At 39.1% G+C, this 16,239-nt stretch overlaps 1 protein-coding gene across 4 annotated transcripts in view; it reads right to left on the bottom strand.

Moving 5' to 3' along the window:
* The window catches only part of MEMO1 (mediator of cell motility 1), a 119,854-nt gene that overhangs the window by 46,801 nt on the left and 56,814 nt on the right, over positions 1–16,239 (bottom strand). The window lies entirely within an intron of this gene.

Here is a 16,239-nt window from a genome sequence, read left to right on the forward strand (position 1 = left end):
TTCCAATTTTAAATTTTAAAAGGTATTTTGTAATTTTTTTTGGTCTTAAGAACAAATTAAATTTAAATATTCCAGGCTTACCTGAAGTTGCTAATGTAATACTAATAATATGTGAGTTTTGAACATTCCTCTTCAATATTATTAGCAGACTATTACATAGCAATAATTTGGTCAAATCAGACCAAAATAAATATCCTACAAAAACAACCCACCTTCTTTTTCTAATTTCTTTTTATTTTTATACTTTTTAAAAATTGAAGTATAATTAACATACAGTGTTACATTAGTTTCAGGTGAACAATATATGATTCAGGAATTCTATACATTTCTCTGTGCTCATCAAGAAGTATACTCCTAATCTCTTTTATCTATTTCACCCCTCATCCCACTAACATCCCCCTCTCTGGTAACCACCAGTTTGTTCTCTGTATTTAATAGTCAGTTTTTTTGTCTCTTTTTTTCCTTTGTTCATTTTTTTTTTTTACATCTTACATATGAGTGAAATCATATTGTATCTGTCTTTCTCTGACTTATTTCACTTGGCATTTATACCCTCTAAGTCCATCCATGTTGTGGCAAATGGCAACATCTCATTCTTTTTATGGCTAATATTCCATTGTGTGTGTGTGTCCATGTGCACGTGCGTGTGTGTGTGTGTGTGTGTGTGTGTATCACATCTTCTTTATCCATTCATCTATACTGATGGACACTTGGGTTCCTTCCATATCTTGGCTATTGTGAATAATGCTGCAATAAACGTGGGGGGGGGCATGTATCTTTTCGAATCAGTGTTTTCATTTTCACTGGGTAAATACCGAGTAGTGGAATTACTGGATCATGTGGCAATTCTACTTTTAATTTATTTTAAGATTTTATTTATTTATTTGAGAGAGAGAGACAGAAAGCGTCCATGAATAGGGGGAGGGACAGAGGGAAAAGAAGACTCCCCACTGGGCAGGGAGGGAGCCCAATGAGGAGCTAAATCCCAGGACCCTGAGATCATGACCTGAGCCAAAGGCAAACACTTAACCAACTGAGCCACCCAGAAGTCCCCCTACTTTTAGTTTTTTGAGGAACCTCCCTACTGTTTTCCACAGTGGGTTCACCAAAATTGCATTCCCACCAACAGTGCAAGAGGGTTCCTTTTTCTTCACATCCTCACTAACACTTGTTATTTCTTGGCTTTTTGATTCTAGCCACTCTAACAGGTATAAGGTGATTTCCCAATGTGGTTTTGATTTGCACTCCCCTGATGATTAGTGATGTTAAGCATCTTTCCAATGTGTCTATTGGCCATCTGTATGTCTTCTTTGGAAAAATGTCTACTCAGGTCCTCTGCCCATTTTTATCAGATTATTTGTTTTTTTGTTACTGAGTTGTAGAAGTTCTTTATATATTTTAGATATAAACTCCTTATCAGATATATCATTTGCAAATATCTTCTCTCATTCAATAGGCTGACTTTTTGTTTTGTTGATGGTTTCTTTGGCTGTACAAAAGCTTTTTATTTTGGCATAGTTCCAATAGTTTATTTTTGCTTTTGTTTCCCTTGCCTAAAGAGATATCTAGAAAAATGTTTCTATAGCCAAAGCAATCTCTATCAAAATATGAACAGTATTTTTCATAGAACTAGAACAAATAGTACTAAAATTTGTATGGAACCACAAAAGACCCCAAATAGCCAAAGCAATCTTGAGAAAGAGGAGCAAAGCTGAAGGTATCACAATCCCAGATTTCAAAGCTGTAGTAATTAAAAGAGTATGGTATTAGCAATTGCACTACTGGGTATTTACCCCAAAGATACAAATGTAGGGATCCGAAGGGGTACATGCATCCCAATGTTTATAGCAGCAATGTCCACAATAGCCAAACTATGCAAAGAGCCTAGATGTCCACAACAGATGAATGGATAAAGAAGATGTGGTGTGTACACACACACACACACACACACACACACACACACAGGAATATTATGCAGCCATCAAAAAAACCAAAATCTTGCCATTTGCAATGACGTGGATGGAACTAGAGGGTATTATGCTAAGCAAAGTAAGTCAATCAGAGAAAGACAAGTATCATATGATCTCACTGATATGAGGAATTTGAGAAACAAGACAGAGGATCATAGGGGAAGGGAGGAAAAAAATGAAACAAGATGAAAACAGAGAGGGAGACAAACCATAAGACACTCTTAATCTCAGGAAACAAACTGAGGGTTGCTGGAGTGCTGGGGGGTGGGAGGGATGGGTGGCTGGGTGATGGACATTGAGGAGGGTATGTGCTATGGTGAGTGCTGTGAATTGTGTAAGACTGATGAATCACAGACCTGGACCTCTGAAACAAATAATACATTATTTGTTAAAAAAAGAAGAAGATAGTAGGAAGGGAAAAATGAAGGGGGGGAAATTGGAGGGGGAGATGAACCATGAGAGACTATGGACTCTGAAAAACAAACTGAGGGATTTAGAGGTGGGGGGGATGGGTTAGCCCGGTGATGGGTATTAAGGAGGGCATGTATTGCATGGAGCACTGGGTGTTATACGCAAACGATGAATCATGGAACACTACATCAAAAACTAATGATGTAATGTATGGTGACTAACATAACATAATAAAATAAAGTTAATAAAAAAAAAAAAGCTCGGGGCACCTGGGTGGCTCAGTTAAGCGTCTGCCTTCAGCTCAGGTCATGATCCCAGAGTCCTGGGATCGAGCCCTGCATCGGACTCCCTGCTCCCCCTCCCTCTGCTTGTGTTCCCTCTCTCGCTGTGTCTCTGTCAAATGAATAAATAAAAAAATCTTTAAAAAAAAAAAAAAAGCTCAACTAACAAATAAATGCTAATATTTTGCTCCCCGGGGCGGGGGGAGGAGTAGAGTATTGGCACAAAAATAGATCAATGGAACTGAATAGGGGGCCTAGAAATAAATCCACGCTTATATGGTCAATTAATTTATAACAAAGGAGGCAAGGATTTACAATAGGGAAGAAACAGTCTCTTCAACAAATGGTATTGGGAAAACTGGACAGCTATATGCAAAAGAATGAAAATGGACCACTTTCTTACACCGTATACAAAAATAAATTCCAAATGGATTGAAGAACTAACTGTGAGACCTGAAACCATAAAACTCCTAGAAGAAAATAACTCACTTTTTCTGTGTCTTTAGTAATAAGAGAACTGACTTGGCCTTCTGTGTATTGTGCTTTTCATTTTCTTTCCCTACTACTCATCCCTTTCATTTTTTGGTCTCAGAATTAGATTTGGTTCTCTTATCACCTATGGAATGACTTTGTTTCCTGACCTCATTTTTATTTTTTGACTCATTCAAGTTACATGAGTTTAAAACATATTTTCCTGGCGCTTATTTATTAGTGTGTGACCAGTGGTATGCAGGTAAATATTTAACAACTGTCTCTGCAGAAAAAAAAAAATGTATACATGTGTAAATAAGCTTAATATAAACTCTACTGAGATAAAAAGATATGTACCACACAATTTACAAATAACAAAAAATATATAATTCTATCGCAAATTCCACACAGTCAATTGATTGGCACAGAATGCTTTCACACTAATTCTTATATCCATAGCCAAGTGATGGTTGCAATTGACAAGGTTGGAATAATGAAGACATATGTCTGACCTGAATGAGTTCTCTGCTGATTAGGTAACAGTTTTCAAGTATTAGAAGGAATATCTCCTTCCATACTTTCTTACACTTTTTATAATGTAAGGGCTACTAACACAATGTAATTTTAAGTTTAATCTGCATTATTAACACTTTCCCCATTTCTTTCTTTTTTTTTTTAAAGATTTTATTTATTTATTTGACAGAGAGAGAGAGAGACAGCAAGAGAAGGAACAAAATCAGGGGGAGTGGGACAGGGAGAAGCAGGCTTCCCGCGGAGCAGGGAGCCCGATGCGGGGCTCGATCCCAGGACCCTGGGATCATGACCCAAGCCAAAGGCAGACGCCTAATGACTGAGCCACCCAGGTGCCCCAACACTTTCCCCATTTCTTAAGTATAGACAATCAACAAACAATAAATCAAGCCCTGATTTGTAGCAATTTGCTAATTAATGTGGAGTAATTCACTCCTGCCTTAACTGATTTCAAGCTACACAATAAACTGAAAAGACAAAACAAAGACTGGGAGAAAATAATTGCAAAGCATATATCTGACACAGGATTTATATTGGAATATGTAAAGAAATTTCAAAACAAACCCAACACTTAAAACTGTTAACCATTTTGCAAGACGAAGAGTTCTGAAAATTGGTTGCAAAATAACGTGACTGTACTTAATGCTACTATACTGTAAGATGGGGGGTGCCTGGGTGGCTCAGTTGGTTGAGCGTCTGACTCTTGATTTGGGCCCAGGTAATGATCTCAGGGTCCTGGGATCAAGCCCCAAGTCAGGCTTCGAACTCAGCACGGAGACTACTTGAGGATTCTCTTTCTCCCTCTCCCTCTGCCCCTCCCCCCCCCACATGCACACTCTTTTTCTCTCTCTCTCTAATAAATAAATAAATCTTTAAAAAAAATAAAAATAAAAATGTTGGGGCGCCTAGGTGGCTCACTCAGTTAAACATCTGCCTTCAGCTCGGGTCATGATCCTGGAGTCCTGGGATCAAGCCCCGTATCAGGCTCCCTGCTCAACCGGGAGTCTGCTTCTCGCTCTGACCCTCTCCCCTCCCATGCTCTCTCTCTCTCTCTGTCCCTCTCAAATAAATAAATAAATAAAATATTTTTTAAAAAATAAAAAATAAAGATGCCTAAGATGGTAAGTTTTATGTTATGTGTATTTTACTACAATTTTTTTAAATAGGAAAAGATATGAACAAATACTTCAAAAGAGAATATACTGGGATGGCAAATAAGCACATAAAAGAATGCTCAATATCATTTAAGGAAAGACAAATTAAAACTACAAAAACCTACCACTAAACACCCAGCAGAATAGCTAAAATTAAAAAGAGTGACCATACCAAGTATGCTTAGGATGTAGAATTGAAACTCAAGCTACACTTGTGGGAATATAAAATGTTACAACCACTTTTGAAAACAATTTGGCAATTTCTTAAGAAGTTAAATATACTTCTACCATAGGACCCAGCTTTCCACTCCTAAGAAAACTAAAAGCATTATAACCACAAAGATCTGTACACAAATGTTCATACCAGCTTTATTTGCAACAGTCAAAAATTGGAAACAACCAAATATTCCTCCAAAGGTGAATGGATAAACAAATTGAGGTATAGTCATACAATGCAGTACTCTTCAGCAAGAGAGAGGAATGAACTACTGATAAACTCAAAAATAATTATGCAAAAAAAGATGGTAAAAAAGAAAGAAGTATGTTGAGAAAAGCCAGACAGAAAGAGTTCAAAATTCCACTAAAATATAAAAACTAGTTTGTAGCAACACAGAGTAAGTCAATGGGTGTGGGTGGAAAGAAGAGGAAGAGAGGTACAGAAGGGAAGAATTACAAAAGGGTACAAGGAAACTTGAGGATGATGAATATGTTTATTACCTTAATTGTGATGGTTTCACAGGTGTATACATACTTCAAATGTATCCAACTGTACACTTTAAATACATCCAACTGTATGTTAATCCTACCACAACAGAGCTCTATTTTTAAAAGGGTCATCATTTGATCTAGCTTAAACTATGAATGGAGAAAAAGAGATTCACATAAGTCAATCACAGCAATATAGGATAGCAGTATGCTTAATCAAGAGTTAAGTAATGTGGGACCTACACTAAGCACCCTGAAATCACTGAAGGCCTTACTGGTTGGATTAATGGTAGTATACTCTATCCATATACCTCTGGCAAGAGAGCCTATCAAGTTGCTTCAGGACAGCAATATTCTCACAACCCAGTTCTAATCTCAGTCAGAAGAAATGTAAGTTGTTGTATGGCTCAGCACATTCGGTTTTCCTGATCTTGATATTCTAGCCTAACCAGGGCTCAATTTTTTCCAGTTATGTCCCCAGTCTTCCAGTGCCCAACATCCCAATACTGACCACTTCAGATTCCTAACAACTGTTCCTGATCTTAACTGGCTCCCCTTGTCAATTCAGAAATATGCTACCTTGCCCCATTATGTGGACCTTAAAAATCCTTTGATCCATTAGGACCTGTCCTGGTCTGTCTCAAACCTGAAAAACTTCTCCTGTTTTCAATACTGCTCTGCTCTCAGTTGTCACTCATATCCCATCCCTCCCCATCCTAATCCTTATAGTTTAAACTGGTCCTTCCTAGATCTGCTTCTCAGACTTTAATTCTTGTTTGCCATTCTTGAATTTAAAAGCCCTGACCCTCAGTCCATACTCTGATCTCTCAATCAGTCTTTCCAGCATGAATATCTCCCAGTTTTACCAATCCTGTTCCTACCCACGTGTAGTTCCTAAAAGCCAGAAAGTCGTCTTAGAAACACTGGGTTCTTGGGGCACCTGGGTGGCTCAGTCAGTTAGACATCTGCCTTCAGCTTGGGTAGTGATCCCAGGGTCCTGGGATTGAGCCCCGTGTCGGGCTCCCTGCCCAGTGGGAAGTCTGCTTGTCCCTCTCTCTCTCCCCTCCCCCCTGCTCCTTCTGTCCCTCTCTTGCTCACTCTCTCTCTCAAATAAATAAAATCTTTAAAAAAAAAAAGAAAAAAAGAAAGAAAAAACACCAGGTTCTTAAAGTATAGGTAGAATAGAAATACTAGGAGTAGAGAGGTAAAGGTACAAAGGAAGGGCATAAAAGTTGAAGGAAGAACATGAGCAAATGTTCAAGTGTCTGATGTGAGAAAATATGAGATTGGCTTGAGTGGCACAAGAAGTAAGAGTTAAGCCACAGACAGAGAAGTCTGCGCTTGATAAAACAAGTTACTGAAAAACTGCTGTACACTCCAGAGCAGGGTAGTGACAATACAAAACTGCTATTAGTCTAGTACTGAAAAACATGAGATCAGAGGCAGGAGGTGGTAAGTGATGCTCTCTTGGAAACCGGGGCCTGAGGTAGCAAATCTCATGGTCTAGAAAGGTCCCAGTGCCAGTGGGAAATGATACATGAATGTTCTACAATCTAAAAAGAAAAACTGACATATCTTAGTGACCAAGTAGGTATAGAGTAGAGGAGAAAGAGGAGAAGACAAAGGATAATTATGATAATGGTAATAACTAACATTTACTGAAAGCTTACTCTGTGTCACTCATCCACGTAATTCAAAGCAGTAATTCATTTAATCCTCACACCAACCCTTTGAGATAGGAATTATTATTTTTCTTTTATAGATAAAGAAACTAAAGCAGAAAGGTTAAAAAACTTGCTCAAGGTCACACAAATAGTAAGGGGCCACATCAGGACTTAAAAGTAGGCAGTAGAGGGGCGCCTGGGTGGCTCAGTTGGTTAAGCAACTGCCTTCGGCTCAGGTCATGATCCTGGAGTCCCGGGATCGAGTCCCGCATCGGGCTCCCTGCTCGGCGAGGAGCCTGCTTCTCCCTCTAACCCTCCCCGCTCTCATGTACTCTCTCTCTCTCATTCTCACTCTCTCAAATAAATAAATAAATCTTTAAAAAAAAAAGTAGGCAGTAGAGCTCCAGAACCCATTCTTAACTACCATAAGAGACCTCTATATATTTTAAGGAAGAAGAGAAGGTTTCCATGCAGTAGGAAAATCAACAACCCTAAAAACTGGAAGAATACCATATATCCTGTAAGACTGTAGGAAGGTGGGTGGTTTTGAAAACATGATTAACTGAGTTAATATGTTTTTTTCATTATGTTATATTAATCACCATACATTACATCATTAGTTTTTGATGTAGTGTTCCATGATTCATTGTTTGTGTATAACACCCAGTGCTCCATTCAGTACGTGCCCTCTTTAATACCCATCACCAGGCTAACCCATCCACCCACCCCCCTCCCCTCTAGAACCCTCAGTTTGTTTCTCAGAGTCCAGAGTCTCTCATGGTTTGTCTCCCCCTCCGATGTCCCCCCCTTCATTCTTCCCTTCCTGCTATGTTCTTTTTTTTTTTTTTTTAACATATAATGTATTATTTGTTTCAGAGGTACAGGTCTGTGATTCAACAGTCTTACACAATTCACAGCGCTCACCATAGCACATACCCTCCGCAGTGTCTATCACCCAGCCACCCCATCCCTCCCACCCCCCACACTCCAGCAACCCTCAATTTGCTTCCTGAGATTAAGAATTCCTCATATTAGCGAGGTCATATGATACATGTCTTTCTCTGATTGACTTATTTCGTTCAGCGTAACACCCTCCAGTTCCATCCACATCGTGCAAATGGCAAGATTTCATTCCTTTTGATGGCTGCATAATATTCCATTGTATATATACACCACATCTTCTTTATCCATTCATCTGTCGATGGACATCTTGGCTCTTTCCACAGTTTGGCTATTGTGGACATTGCTGCTATAAACATCGGGGTGCATGCACCCCTTCGGATCCCTACATTTGTATCTTTGGGGTAAATGCCCAGTAGTGCAATTGCTGGATCGTATGGTAGCTCTATTTTCAACTTTTTGAGGAACCTCCATACTGTTTTATAATAGAACTCAGATTTCATGGTTTCAGTCCTTTCTGAATTTGAGGGCTTAAAAGTCTGCTTGAAATAAAGACAAAATAGTTGCAAAAAGAGAGGGAGAGTGTCAACTTGAATAGAGACTATAGTGCAGAGTATTTTTTAAAAAATCATTAAGTGTACCATCCTTCTTAACCCACATCATGAGAAACTCTACTTCATGAAAGGACCAAGATCATAGCCAAAGAAAAGAATTTCTAGTACTTTCCTTTATCCTGGCCCAGATACATGGTATTGAAGAGAGCCATGGTAATAATCAAAGATCTCTCCACTGATCCTCTGCTCCTAGACCCTTCTCTTGTTAAGAGAATCTATGATTCTAAATATATGTGGAAACAAGGTTTCATTAAGGAATCACGCACAATAAAACAGGCTTCACTAAGAGAACATCTAAGGTTTTTTTCTTTGGTGCATTATAGTCAGAAGAGCAATGAAAATGTGAGCCCTACAGATAACTGAATATACATCGAAAAAGTATATTCCAATCAGTATTTCACAGGCTCTTAAAACTTTAATGCAAAGTCATCCCTGCTAGCTTTTCCAGGTCATCCTGGTTCCCAATGTAACCTCAATGAAGGCAAAGTCAAAATTATACTTTAATACCTATCATTTCTCATTAGACTAAAACCATACCTCTAAAAACTGATCCTTCCTATAACACAGGGTAATTTTGCTTCTCCCTTTACTCCTTCACAGCAGACCGTTTATATCACCAAGTCCAGCTCCTAACCTTCCAGAATTTCTGTGCCCCACACAGAACTGCAATCAAATGAGGATGCAAGGCCATTATCCATGGTCATTCACTGGTTAAATGACAGTTTCCCACACAGCAACCTTGCAGTGTGGGTATAATTTAAATTCCTATGTCAGGAAAATTACCAATTACTACATGACATGGACTTTTCACTTGTTCATTCTGAGACCTTCAAGGTTACAGGTGAATAGCATAAAGTGTGAATGCCAAAAGTCTACCACGCATTCTATGAGAGACTTTTCATCAAGGAGGATATAGAGAACAAAAAAAGAAAAGAAAAACCCTTGGATTCAACAAAATCAGGTTCTCATAGTCCTAGTTCTACTTAATAGCAGCAAAAATGCAAAATAAGAAGATTGAACTAGATGAAATGAGAAGACTGGACCGATGAAATGATCTCCTGCAGCAATAAGAAAAGTCTACAAGATCTACTTAAGGTAAGCTAGGATCTAGAAAGCTAGAAACTAAATTTAAAAACACTTGTGAGCATATGGGATCCACCTAAACAACAACTGGCTCTAAGCAGTTTCCAGAAGCAACAGCCTCACATTGCCCCTCTCCATTCTGTTTTGCTGCACCTAGTCTTTTGTTCTTTTATTTATAGGCATTCCTCAGGGGCCCTCAAGATTCCTGCTTCATAAAAAAATATCAGATGATTATAACCCAAAAAATGTCCAAGTTAGAAAGTCATTACTCAGAATATTTTATTTTTATAAAATGGAATCTCACAAATATTAACTAAACAATACTATGAACTAAGGAAAGTTACTAAAGTTTTTCAAGTCAAATAAGAATAAACTAACCACAATGCTGCATATCTAGACTGTTTTACTACTAGAATATATAGGACCTGAGATACTGCCATGAATAACCTACTGCTTAAAAAAAAAACGACTAGAAATAAACAAGTTGCACATCTCCAGTAACTTAAATTAATTATATGATTTATGAAGATTCATTGTCTCACCATATACACCAGTAGAGCTGAACTACAGTTGTACTTCACTAAATGTAAACTGGTCTTCTATATAAATATTTCCTAGCTTTTAAATGTTTTAAACTAGTTTTTCTGTTCAAAGTAATACATGCACACAGTATAAGAAAGTTAAACAATAAAGACAGGTACACAATGAAAAGTGAAAGTATCCTTTATTCCATACTACTCCTACTAGGTTCACTACTAAAAACAAATCAAACTCTAGTTTAAATGTATTAGGATGGCCACAATATCCATAGCCCCCTCCCAATTATCTGATTATATTTTTATATTCAATAAGAGGTTTCTTAAGTGATACATACTTAATGTACAGCTCCATTCTAAGGGTTGCTGAGTTATCCCTGCATACTGCAAGATAAACAACAATTTTGGCATCAAGGTATCTGGCAGTAAGGTAGGAAGGCTTTTGGAACTTCTAGTTCATGAGATCATATCAATATATATCCCTGGGCAACATACTGTTTCCTATACCTCAAGACAAGTAAAGCTGTCCTAAATTCAACCAAAGGACATTTTTAAATCAAATTAAATTCTTTTGAATCCCCCAACTACACCTGTCTATATGCCATATAGATAAGAATCATTAAGACTGGGCGCCTGGGTGGCTCAGTTGGTTGGGCGACTGCCTTCGGCTCAGGTCATGATCCTGGAGTCCCTGGATCGAGTCCCGCATCGGGCTCCCTGCTCGGCGGGGAGTCTGCTTCTCCCTCTCCCACCTCCCCTGCTTGTGTTCCCTCTCTCGCTGTGTCTTTCTCTGTCAAATAAATAAATAAAATCTTTAAAAAAAAAAAAAAAAAAGAATCATTAAGACTGATCAATAGTTGGGTTTATGGGTCAATATTTATTCTTTAACGACATTATTCTATTTAATCTACATCAATATACAAATAAGCAATTAAGTACTTTTAAAAGTATGCTGTGTTCTGATTTGTTTGTTTTTTAAGGCTCTCCTTACATGACTTATGCCTATGAAGGCAAAATCTAAGAAAAGCTGGTCCTGGAGAGCTAAATTTTATAAAAGTTAAAGAATGTTTTTTAGGGGCGCCTGTCTGGCTCAGACACTAGAGCATGCAACTCTTGATCTCAGGGATGTATGTTCGAGTCCCATGTTGGGTGTAGAGATTACTTATCAATACAATCTTTAAAAAAAATGTTTATTTGAATAGACTTGATTTGAAATAAAAGTAGGAATCTTAAAATTTTAAGTTTTCTAATTACTAAATAAGCATATTCTTAACAAAGACCCTTTTGTGCCTATAGAACAATAAAATATTTGTTGTTGCTTTTCTACCTAAAAAAAAAAAAAAAAAAAACTCCTCTGGAAAGGAAAATAATTACTTCTGGAAACCATATATAAACTTGACTATATTTAAAGTTTTCATATGTTAACAAAATGGAAATTGCATTATATATGCACAAACATAACTACAAAGTCACTATGTAACAGAAACATGCACACCAAAGCCAAAAACATTTTCAAATACCCATTTTAAAACCTAAAGTAACTTGGAAATCTTTTACAAATCAATATATTTGTAACTTAGACTCAAACATTTCGTTTCTCAGGCCACTGCCAATTTCAACTTAGAGCTAACTATAAAAAGGAAACAAGTCTAGCTACATTTTCATGAATAACTAACCTTGACTTAATTATATGTTGATTCAGCACAGCTCCCACATTTGTAACAAGTTTTAACTAGGAAGGTAGCATATAATAGTCAACTACCAGCAAACTGATGAGAATGACATAGACCCTATGTCACAAGTTACTATAAAGAGATGATTATTAATCATTGTTTCTCACCCAATCAAGGATTAAGCAAACTTCCCCCCTTTATTCCTCCATCATTTTTTCTTTCTCTAATGGATCATTTCATCTATATTATAAACACTTCAATATCTCCCACCTTAAGTAAAATTTCTCACCTGACAACATATTCCCATTGCCCCATTTCCTTGATTTATAGAAAAGTCCATTAAAAAAAAAAAATTACCCTGGGGCACCTGGGTGGCTCAGTTGGTTAAGCATCTGCCTTCAGCTCAGGTCATGGTCCCAGGGTCCTGGGAACAAGTCCCACATCAGGCTCCCTGCTCAGTGGGGAGTCTGCTTCTCCCTCTGCCTCCCCCGCTTGTGTTCATGCTCTCTCTCTCTTTCTCTCTCTCAAATAAACAAATAAAATCTTAAAAAAAAAAAAATACCCTCAGGACACCTGGGTGACTCAGTCAGTTAAGCATCAGATTCTTGATTTCGGCTCAGGTCATCATCTCAGGGTCATGAGACTGAGTCCTGTGTCCGGCTCCACCCTCAGTGCAGAGTCTGCTTGAGAGTCTCTCTCCTTCTCCCTCCTCCTCTCACCCTGCTCATGCACTCTCTCTCTCAAATAAATAAATAAAATCTTAAAAAAAAAAAGACTATCCTCACTTTATTTTCCTCTCCGATTCTTGAACCCACTGTGATCGTGCTTTCATCTCCACAGAAATTGTTTGTAGCAAGGCCACCACTGATCTCCATATTGCCAAATCCAATCTTCAATTCTCAGTCCTCACCTTATTTGACCTATTGGCAGAATTTGACACAGCTAATTAATTTTCTCCTCCCTGACACATTTTTCATCCTTTTGCCTCCTACAAACACCACTCACTCTTGGTTCTCCTCCTGCCCCACTGGTCCTCCTGCAGCACCTCCTTTGCAAATGCTCATCTTCACCCTGATCTCTAAATAAAATTAGCTTGCCTAAGGGCTTAAGTTTTTAAACTTTTTCTCTTCTCTATATTTCCCTCACTAGGCAACCACAGCCTGTTTAAACTTTAAATGTGATATATATATATATACACACATATATATCAACGCAGCCTGGCCCTTCTTCTCTGTACTCCAGACTCATACATCTAGCTGCCCATTTGAAATCTCCAGTTACAGATACCTAATAGGCATCTCAACATTTAACATGGTCAAAATATAATCCTAGATTCTACATAAACACCTTAAAGTCTACTTCCCACCTCTACCCATCTGTCCCTTATCAGTATAAAACCAATTCCATCTTTCCAGTTTCACAGGCCAAAACTCAAGAGTCATTCCTGACTCTTCTTCTACTTTACTAGTCCTACCTCTGAAATATATCCCAAGTACACTGCTTCTCATCACCTCTGCCACTAGCCCCCAATCAAAGCCACCATGTCATCTCTTTCTTGTACTATTATAGTAAGCCTCCTAAACTAGATTACCAGTTTCCACAAAGCAGACCATCCATACAATAGCAAGGACAATTCTTTTCAAACCTAAGTCAAGTCATGTCACCTTTCTGCTCAAAATTTCTCATGACTTGCCATATCACTTGGAATAAAAACCGAAGTTGTTGGAATAGTCTACAAAGCCTCCTCATGATCTAGCTCTCGCTGCCTACCTCATCCACTACTCTTCCCCTTGTACACATCACTTCAGCTACACTGTCCTCCTTGCTGTTCCTCAAATACACTAAGCATATCCTGCTGCAGAGCCTTTGTACTTGCTGTTCCTCAACCTGAAAACCCTTTCCCTGGATATCTGTATAACCTCTCTCTTGCATTATTTAGGCTCAAATGTTACCTTATCAGGGAGACCTTTTCTTACTATCCTATATAAACTAGCACCTCCCTACCTATACTGTCACTCTCAATCCTCTTATCAGCTTTATTATTCTTAGCATCCATTACCACCTGATACAGAATACACAGGAATACCTCGCTTTATTGGGCTTTGCTGTATTGTACTTCACAGATATGGCATTGGTTTTTTTGTTTGTTTTTTGTTTTTTTATAAATTGTGTAGGTTTGGGCAGCTGGGTGGCTCAGTCGTTAAGCGTCTGCCTTCGGCTCAGGTCATGATCCCAGGGTCCTGGGATCGAGCCCCGCGCATCGGGCTCCCTGCTCAGCAGGAGGCCTGCTTCTCCTTCTCCCACTCCCCCTGCTTGTGTTCCCTCTCTCACTGCATCTCTCTCTGTCAAATAAATAAGTAAAATCTTAAAAAAAAAAATTGTGAAGGTTTGTGGCAACCTTGAATCAAACAAGTTCATTGGCGCCATTTTTCCAACAACATTTGCTCACTTCATGTCTCTATGTCGCATTTTGGTAATTCTTGCAATATTCCAAACTTTATTATTATTATTATTATTATATTTGTTATGGCTATCTGTGATCAGTGATTACAACCCACTGGATGGTTAGCATTTTTTAGCAGTAAGTATTTTCTAATTAAGGTATGTACACTGTTTTCTTAGACATAATGCTATTGTACACTTAACAGAATACATTACAGTATAAACATAACTTTTACATACTGGGAAACAAATTCATTTGACTCATTTTATTGCAATATTCATTTAATTGCAGTGGTCTGGAACCAAATCCACAATATCTTTGATGTATGCCTGTAATTATTTGTTTACTGTCTGTTTTCCCAAGTACTAAAACGTAAGCACCATGAAAGTAGCAATTGTAGTTTACTCGAAATGCAGCACTAGTGGGTAGTCTAAGATGGCAGCAAAGGAAGATCCTAAACTCACATCCCATGGACACACCAAATCTACTGCTACATATCGAACAATTCCCTCTGGAAAAGAATGAAAACTAGCTGAATAGCTCCTTTGCAACAAATGGTAAAAGGGCCACATCAAGATGGGAAGGAGAGGCAGGATGCAGTCTCTTCAAAACCCCACCCCTGGCAGGGGGACCCACAATCAGGAGGAATCTCATGAATCCAGATTTTCTCCCTGAGGAGTGAAGGGTTCATGCCCCATATCAGGTACCCCACTCCTTGGGAACTGTAACAGAGAGATGCACCCCCAAAACATCTGGCTTTGAACACCAACAGGGCTCACATCCAGGAGACCCAAAGGGCTGTAGGAAACTGAGATACTTCTCTTAAAGGGCTCACATGCAGACTCAGTCGCCCTGGAAACCAGCACAAAAGCAGCAATTTGAAAAGTGTCCAGACTATATGTGAAGAAGTTTCACTGGCTAATCTTAAAACATCTATCAGAGAGGCAGGGGCCTGTCAGAACTTTCCAGGGATGGAGGCACTGGCAGGGACTTTCTGGTGCTCTCCCTCTGCCCTGATAGCACCAACAGGGCAGGCCAGCCTACAGCCATGGGAAAGCTGTGTCTGCACCAGCCATGCGCTCTCCTGTGGCCTTGCTAAAGCTGGCAGGCACATGCAGTCTACACAGGGGACACTCCTTGATCACCTGCTCTGGTGACCAGGGGGGTCTGCATTCCTGGGTCCAAAAGGGCTGTAACAATTGGAGAGAGACAGTTCTTGGCAGGCTATTGCCTCCAGGGCACCACACAGACAGCAGTTTGAAACACATCCCTAGTCTTTCTGTGAAACAGACCTATTTACTTGTCCCAGAGCTTCAGCCTGAGGGCCACACTTCACATTTGCCACACATCTGGAGGCTGTGGAGGTGCTTTCAGGGAAAGTAGGCCAGGGGACACCATCTTCACACTCTCCCTAAGCCTCACTACATTTTGCCAGTACCTCCCAGAAAGGAGCTTATACACTCATCTAAAGCCCTGATTTTTGCCAGTTGCCCAGAGGACACCTTTAGATCACCTGGTCTGAAGGCCAACTGGTTTACAACTACAGTCGCACAGGACTACGTATTTTAAAACCTGCTGCCTGAGGGTCTGGCTTCCAATCAGCCCATAACTAGGGGCTGCCTGAGATTCACCCCCTTCAGAACACTGACAAGTCTTGGCACACTCTCAACAACTGGGACTTATCAAGAATAAATCAAGCTGCTTAGACAATCACAAAGGTTTCAGAGACAACCAAGAGCTAGGGCAACGTTGAAAGATAAGGTTCATCTCCTCCAGGAGGCCACTCTTTGAGGACTCATACAT

Source organism: Neomonachus schauinslandi, chromosome 10 (genome assembly GCF_002201575.2).
Source record: "Neomonachus schauinslandi chromosome 10, ASM220157v2, whole genome shotgun sequence".
In the NCBI taxonomy this organism is placed as follows: Eukaryota; Metazoa; Chordata; class Mammalia; order Carnivora; family Phocidae; genus Neomonachus; species Neomonachus schauinslandi.